Source organism: Anguilla anguilla, chromosome 13, assembly GCF_013347855.1.
Source record: "Anguilla anguilla isolate fAngAng1 chromosome 13, fAngAng1.pri, whole genome shotgun sequence".
NCBI lineage: Eukaryota > Metazoa > Chordata > Actinopteri > Anguilliformes > Anguillidae > Anguilla > Anguilla anguilla.
In genome coordinates, this window is record NC_049213.1 from 23,015,235 (window position 1) to 23,024,099 (window position 8,865).

Genomic DNA, 8,865 nt, shown 5'->3' on the forward strand with positions numbered 1-8,865 from the left:
AGTAAAGATATGAACAAGCCTATTTATAGGGAGATTACTTAAGGTTACACATGATTACACAAGGTTCTACTGGTTATGTTCAGTACTCAGAAGTGTCTCTGTGTGAAATGTGTGTGTGTGTGTGTGTGTGTGTGTGTGTGTGTGTGCGTGCGTGCGTGCGTGCGTGCGTGCGTGCGTGCGTGCGTGCGTGCGTGCGTGCGTGCGTGCGTGTGTGTTTGCTCTTGGCTGGTTTGGCCCATATTTTGCAGTAAAGCTTTGCATTTTTTTAAACCAGTATGGCTCTTTATTACTTTTAACTTCACAATGAAGGAAATGAGTTTTGAGAGAATTTGTTTGCTTAATGTGTCGCTGAGAAGGATACAGTACAGTATGTGCCCTGCATTACCATGTGTGCTCTGACTGAAAGATAAGATCAGGGTGCCTGAAAGCCAGTTTGAATGGTAAGATTGCAGCATTCTTACAGGGTTGGCCATGGTTGTTTTGTGTACACGTGAGAGCATGTGCTTACGTTTGTGTGTGTGTGTGTGTGAGCGTGCTTGCGTGTGCGTGCCTGCGTGCGTGTGTGTGTCAGTGTGACTTGAATATCCTGGCAGCTCCACCCAGATAAGGTGCAGTGGCTTGTGGAGTTCCTGTTTTGAGGTGAGGGGTGGAACCCTGCTTACTCACTCACCTGGTATGAACAGCTGTGTCTGCTGGCTCTCCATTTTATGACCCAGAACAACCACACACAGACACACACACACACACACACACACACACACGACACGCACGCACACACACACACACACGACACGCACGCACACACAGGCACACACACACACACACACACACACGACACGCACGCACACACGACACGCACGCACACACACACACACATGACACGCATGCACGCGCACACACACACATGACACGCACGCACACACGCAGACACACACGCAGACACACGCACACAGACACACACACATGCACACACGCACACACACCACCACAGTCCACAGACATTCTGCATCTTCCTAATGCATCCTTTATGAATTAACATGGTTGAAAATGCTTAAGAAACATTACTGGGTTTATTTTTATGTTTTTTTATGCAGCTGTGGGTCCTGGCTTTGGACTGATAGAACAGCAGTTTGGTACCTGCCATTGGAGGCAGCTTTTGCATGGCTTCCTGAACATTATATTTTTACATTTCTATATTTGATCTAGAAATCTCTTTTGAGATTATAATCTCAAAAGAGACCTAACAAGAGAGTGGCAGGAGTTTACAGTGTCAATAAATTCAACATTACAATCGCATTGTAAAAAAAATGACATTAGAATCATCAAAGTTCTTGCACAGCATTTACTGTGCAGATTTAAATAGTCACACTTTTTTTAACTTTATTTTTTAACATAATTTTGGAATACTTTGCAGTTTTTGTCTGTAGTTTAACATGCTCCATTACCATGGGCCATTGACTAAAAACCTACCTTACCTTCTCTGTTCTAGCCCTGGATGAAGCTAACACTCCTGAGAAATTCAAAAGTACTTGTTCTTGTGAAAAAACAAACAAAAAAAACGACAACCCAAAGGCACCTTTTGACTACCTCTCTGTCCTCCAGCAGGCATCTGTTAGGGCACGTTCTTTGTCAGTGTGTCACAGTATGATTTTGGACTGACCGGGTTCCTGCTACAGCATGTGATATGATCTTTCCACTAGTCACTATGGTGACTGGAGGCCAGAGTAACAAAGACTGTGTTACAGTCTAAACATGATAATGACCTGGTATTGCTTGCTTACATATTTACAGAAAGTTAGGCCCCAGAGACCCAGAAATGTAATAAACATCTGAACGCTACAATCACTTTCTTTCTGAGATGTATAAAACGCTGGGATAAGACCTCAGGCTTCTCTCCTCCTTTAAGCTCTGTCACCCTGAGGCTTATATTTCCACTGTGATAGTTTTGGTTTGGTTGAAGTTATTCTTCCTTTTTTCCTTTACAGAGAACTGTGTGAAATCCATCCAGCTAGAATTTTCCGTACCAGCATGCTTTCGTTTAAGATTCTGCCCAGGGCTTAAGTGATTTTTCATATGAAGAGTATGAATATGCTGGAGCCTGTGGTGATGATGGAGCTGCATTTAACTGCACCTTTTTGTGCAAGGGGCATATACATTTTTGTATCAAAGAAGCCATCTTCATTTATTTCTATTAGGATATCTATCTTCATTTTTTATCTGTTAAGAGCTACATGGCAAAATAAGATCATATCTCCTTTTCACTATTTCTGCATGAAACTGAGATTGAAAATGGAGAACCTGTACCTGCAAACATCACTGTAAAAGCAGTCAATATGAAAGTTTTATTAGAATAAAAGGAAAACAGATCCTCATTTGTCAGCCCAAATAATACTGCTGCCTTTGGCAGAACCTCCATGTACTGGCTCTGGTGAATGGATACATGCACACTGAAAAACAATTGTCTTTTTTTGCCATTCAAGAGATTGTCTGAGAGAAACCAAGTCCGCCCATACAATAGGTTCGCACACGCTGATCCCACCACAAAAAGAAGCCAACGGCATCCTGCCAATATTCCTGCATTCCTCACTCCCCCTGCAAGCAAAAAAAAAAAAACGAAGAAAAAACGCAACATTGAACACCCATCAACAAAGTGCTCCAAGAGTCCAGACAGCCATGTCTGACAGCCAGCCCCAGAGCTGTGCCTGCACCGTCTGCCTCCGTAATGACTGTGCTGCAGCAGAGCCGCCGTAAGTGCCGCGTCCCTGGGACCCGCGTCGTCTCTCCTGGGGCAGACGCTGAAAACACAAAGTCCCGTAATGGTCAGGTAGTGCCGAAACGCGCGCTGCCTAAGCACGGTATGCTGTATTTTTGTGGAAAACACACTGGTATTTTACAAAGTTTTAATGAGAAAATATTTGTTTTGTCACTTTGTAAGAATGGCCCCTGTATATCTTTAGATTACCTTCGAAGTTACTATATACTTTCACACGGGGGGAAAAAAAGAGGTTTGCAAGGCACCTGAGGTGGTTCTCGACTGCATTATTAACCCAGGGAAAATGAATGTTGAACACACCGAAAACCTTTTTAAATTAGCCTTCTGAAAGCTTTACTTATTCAGTAGTAATACATTGAAGTAACACTGGTAATTGCTTTGATTAAATTGCAAATAAGTGTTAAATGGATTATCCAATTATTTTCTCATCAATTTGGTATGCCAGTCACAATTCACCAACCTGTCCTAAGCAGTAATATCCTCCATAGATATTCAGTAGGAGGGAGCAGACTAACACGCATGTCTGATAACAGGCATAAAACCAGCCAGCACTGCGCAGCCATCGCGCTGGAGAACCGTGTGTCTTTACGCAGCTGACGCAGGCATGCTGCAGGTCCTCGGCTGGCCAGAGGTGGCGCCGTAGCGTGGCGATTGGACCGAAACCCTCCCTCCCTTGGTGATGTTACGGCTCATTACTGCAGGCATTAACAGACATGGGACAGGGCGCTTTAGCTGGGCATACCACCCAAGAGCTGTGCGAACGCTCTCTTTTTTAAAATAAACAGCCGATTCACTGAAAAATAAAATAATAAACAAATTAAACGTATTTTCTCTAAACTGGTGTAAGGCCTATGGAGTCTTCATTCAAAATGTTCCGCTTGTTAACCGCTGAAAAAATAAATAAGGTAACTAGAATGTGTATCACACCTTGAATCGTACCAAATTTGACACGTCAAAGTTCTTGGCAAAAGTATACATACGCACACACACACACACGGTATAAAGCACTTGTAAATGGTAAATGGACTGCATTTATATAGCGATTTTATCCAAAGCGCTTTACAATTGATGCCTCTCATTCGCCAGAGCAGTTAGCGGTTAGGTGTCTTGCTCAAGGACACTTCGGCATGCCCAGGGCGGGGTTTGAACCGGCAACCCTCCGACTGCCAGACAATCGGTCTTACCTCCTGAGCTATGTCGCCACTTGTTTTGCTAGGGAGAATATGGAAGGGATGTGCCACACATGCTATAGCCTGACTGTGAGCTTTCATCCCAGGGACATGAACTGTCTGTCTGTCAACAGCACAAAAGCTTATAGCTTATGTTAAAACCATGTCTGACAGCAGTGAGTGTAACACCACAGGAATATCTTTGTCATCGCAAGCACCGCTCTGGTATTTAGACAGACGCTGTGGAATAATGGTGTTTTTGTGTCTGCATTTGTCATTACCTTTAACACGATCGTCCTGAGAGACTGGGTACTGCAGTTATCACTGGGGCAGGTAGTAACGGCCCAGAAAATCCCTCATTGCTTTCCAGCATGGTTCCTTTTTTATAGTCTACACCCGCATGTCATGCAATATATTTTTAAAAGGAGACCAGACGGTCCACCCTCCTCAGGTGTTTTTCACTTTAGTCAGACGGGAGGAAAGCAGAGAAGGTTACAGATAGAAAATGGATCACCGTTCAGGAAGCGCCAAATGCGAGGGACTGAACCGCACCCCATGGTCTTTTTATTCGTTAATATAACTGAATATTTTACATTCGTAATCAAGATGAAGTGTGTTTTTCCTCAAGGTTATGCTGTCAGCACCCAACCTGGGATTACTACAACCTAAATATCTGCTAAAACCGCAACGTCGCATTACATAACATTACAGGCATTTAGCAGACACTCTTATCCAGAGCGACTTACATAACATTTTTTCACATAGCCATTTGCTATAGTAGGAGGGAAAAAAGTTGCGTACATGCAGCATATTCTGTGTCGCATGAATATATGTTGCAGGCTTTAACCAAACTGTACAGGTTCCATGTTTAAGACTTGATGTTTCTGTTTTTGTGAGTTTTAGGGTCAGATGGTTCCAGTTTCAGTCCCGAAGCAGAGAAAGGAAAAAGTGACCCAGGCACATTTTTGAGTTTTCACAAAGTTAAGCCTTGTGCTTTGTGAAGAGCATTTTTATCTACTCTCTGCAAAGGCTTCGAATGTCCTTTCACAGATAATTGCTTAGTTATGAGCTTCTCCAAAATATACTTCTTTCCTCAGATATATATGAGACTTTGTGGGAACCGGAGTTCTGGAATATTATTTATTTATTTTTAGTTTTTTTTTTTTTGAGGTCAGGAATATTTTAGAGGGGAGATATGTTAGGTTTTGCAATCTTCACTAGCTGAGGAACAGAAAGGTACTGTGTTTGATTAAGATCACTTTCAGTTTGCTGTGGGAACTTTCACTTGTCTCTAATTGTAGGTATGGCATGTAACAGACCAATTACAGGCTATTACTGATATACTTTGTCATACACCTTTCAACACTATGATATTCAATTTTGACATTATATTACAATTGTTTTGCAGACACTCTTATCCAGAGTGACATACTGTAGTAGATGACCTATTTCTATAATTTATCCCTGACATAGCAATTTACAATAGTGAGCTTAATGATGTGCTTGGATCTTTTCCCAAAGCAAATGAGAACACGTGATTCTGTGCTTGCAGGTTTTGGATACCACAAAGTTATCTCTTCCTTCATTTCATCTTGCATCCTTAGCCTTTTCTGGCTGTCTATTTGCTGCCACCTTTAATTCTCTGCTAGAAAGCCCACTACCAGTAAGCCATGCTGTTTCCACATTTTCACCGCTGGAACTTTCCAAAGATCATATTTAATTCACATCACAGGCCACACTGAAGTGCAGAATGAAATCATCCAACCATGGAGCTTTTTGCTTTCTCAGAGAATGCATATCATTGTAATATGTTTCCTTTGTTGGGAGGATATTAGGAAATGGAACTTTCCATGTCTAGCTGCTTGGGAACACTGGAAAATGAATTTACTGTCCCAACAGTATTTTATATCAAGGAATGATTGAAGACCTAATATTTTTACATAAAACACACAATATTATCTTTGTGTAGAAAGTGTTGTACTTAACATCTGGCAAAACCTAAGAAGCACATAAATTATGGTTTGAAGAAATGCTGTTTATTGGATGACGTTCCAGTGGGTTAGTCGTAACCCTGGTGATTTTTGCTCTTTGGAATTCCACCTCTCATAATAGTAATTTTCCAGATTGGATTTTCTTTTTTTATTACTATTTAATATGTGTTGATTTTACAGGCCCCGAGCTCTTATGCTTATTTATAATTAGTTTCACCGCATAGGGCCTCATAAGGAGAACTTGGCTATACCTGGCCTTTGTGTATTAGTGTGGTGTAACCGGAGTAGGTCTGCCCCCTCCCCCCCAACACACACACGCACACACCAATTTCCCCACGCCTGTGATTTTGGGGTTTTTATATTAGATGCTTGTAAATTACTAGCTACATGTAGTAAACAAAAAATGGAAAGGACAGTGTTCCAGCTTTGAATGGCTCTGGTAGTTCTGTAGCCAACTATAGTGTAAAACAGTATAAAACAGGCATGGGCACTTTTACTAAGTTCCTCCCCAATGCTAAAATGAAAATGTCAGTGAGCTTTAATTCTGATTATTCTCCATGTTATGGCCTTCACTGGAAATGGATCTGAACCCACTTGAGTATCCATGGCATATTCTGGAGGAGTGATAAAGTGTTTGCACCTTCCATCAACTGAGCATCAGCCCCTTGACGTTAGTGTGGAAGAGCGGTGTCTTATCCTTCCTGCAGTTCCGCATGCTGTTATACGCGGTGCTATTCTGCAAATAGGCTGTATTGCCACATGTGGTAGCCCGACACCCTTTCCATTGGTGTTTCCATTGTTTTTACTACCTTGCGTATTCTGGGAAGTTCTCCTGGTGACTATCAGCAGGACTTTGAACATTAGTGTGGTCGTCTACAGAGTGATGGTTTACTAGGTTGTTGCTTTACTCTAAGAGACATCCAAGGCTCCCCTATCTGACCTGCTGTGATCTCAGCAGCCCCCCCACAGGCGCCATTTGACCCCTGGATAGGCCTTGCATGGCTGTATATGAGGACGCCGTTTGTCTTTGTAGACGACCATCTGTTTTTCTCTTGCTCTTTGAACCTGCCAGGCAGGTTTGTGAGCTGCACGCAACTTCTGTGTACGTGGAGTGTTGCAGATTCAGCAGTCTGATCATTTGAATGGTGTCTGTCAGGTTGGACTATATGTCTTTTTTTGTTTGACAGTCCAGTCTCTGTTGAAAATAGTCCAATCCACAGACTAGCCTGCATTCCACCCTTCTACTCCATTCGCCATATGGATCTGCTGTGCAGCAGTAGCCTCAGTCTCACGTGTTCTATATGTGGAGTGAATGTTAAAAGACGTTACAGTTCGTTAGATTGCTTAATCTAATGGCCTGAGTTGCAGCCTCCACGGGGAGCCCCATTTGGAGCAGATTGATGCCAGTTTGTCAGAAGATGTACTCAGTTGCCAATGGTTTATTGGCAAAGTGCATGTCAGGAATTTCACAGACACAGGGTGTCAGTCTGGTCAGGCTCATAGTCCTGCCAGTTTATGAGCCTGATAAGTGAGGGTGGTGCCGCAGTGGACTGAACCAAATCGCTTAGGACAGTGTATCAGCTGAACAGAACATGCAAACCCCTCTCAAAGGGAAGACTGTCTCACTGGATTGTGGATGCGATGCAGTTAAAAGAGAAAGTTGGCGTTGCAGTTCCAGCTTCAGTGGCCACACATTCCCCCAGTTTATAGAAATTGTAATATGGTGTTTATTCCCCCCCCCCGCTCATGACTGGAAGTGAGGTCTTGGTTTGGAGAACTGAGCTTTTTTCACCCCGCTTTTGAGGAGCACTCCTCTGACCACACAGAAACAGTGGGTGTGGCCTGACATAGACACCCTCTGAGGTTACCATGGCTGCCACCATTAGAGCAACAGCTACTCCTTCTTATAACAGACAAGCAATAGAAAATGGAAAATATGTTTTGAGGTTACGAGCAATAAGGCATTTGATTTTGTACGCAATGTTGGTTAGAAGCAGTACATTTTATATATTTCTTAGGGGCAGTGAACAGTGTAAGCAACACTTCCTCATTCACCCTTTGCAAGTAAAGTCCATTAATAGAAGTGCATTTATTTGTATTGGTTCTCCCCAAATGCTAATGACCTATCCCATAGTCATGTGGATATCCCCAAGAGTATAACATATTCTAGGGGTGTGGTATGAGGTTTGAATAGTCTTGGGTCAAATTGTTTTTGAAATACTTTTTAACCTTTGACACTAGCAGAACACCTGCAGATTAATGACTACTCTAACAGTATGTTTTTCCACTTTTTTCACTAATACAGTATTCAGAATATCTTCTGTCATGTGGTTCAAAAGTTTGGTTAGTAACACACTTTGTTGAAAATCCTGAGGTATCTGCTCAGGTATTTTCAATTGTTGGCACCTAAAGAAGTAAAAGCATTTCAAATACATATTTCACCTGGGCCAAGTCTGGCTCCGCCCAGTTGGGCACCTGCGCAAGGATAGCAGAGACAGACGGATACTAAAGCCACAGAAATTACACCTTTTTTCTGCCAGTCAGTTGGCAGTGAAATTGAGCTGCCCTGAGCTGATTAATGCTCTGTGTTCTGGCAGCAAGCATGTGAGATAACTGTACAGGCTTGTGTGTCAGTTCACAATAGAACACGGCATCGCAGAGCCTAAAATGAGGCGTATTAAATGAATTTAATTTCACACTGCATGAGAGGTCTGAAAGAAGGAATATGGGATTTGTTTTTCTGTTAACTCATTAATATGGTAAAATGTGCTTCTTCAGCAGATTTATGTACTGGAGTCAGGCACAAAAATTAAGAGACCACAGTTGTACTGTAATTGTTTTGTTTTTGCTGTTACTCAGTAAACCAGCAGTTTTTTTACTTTCTATATTAGTAGTAACAATCTTAGAAGAACAGTATAGCATCTTCCGTTTC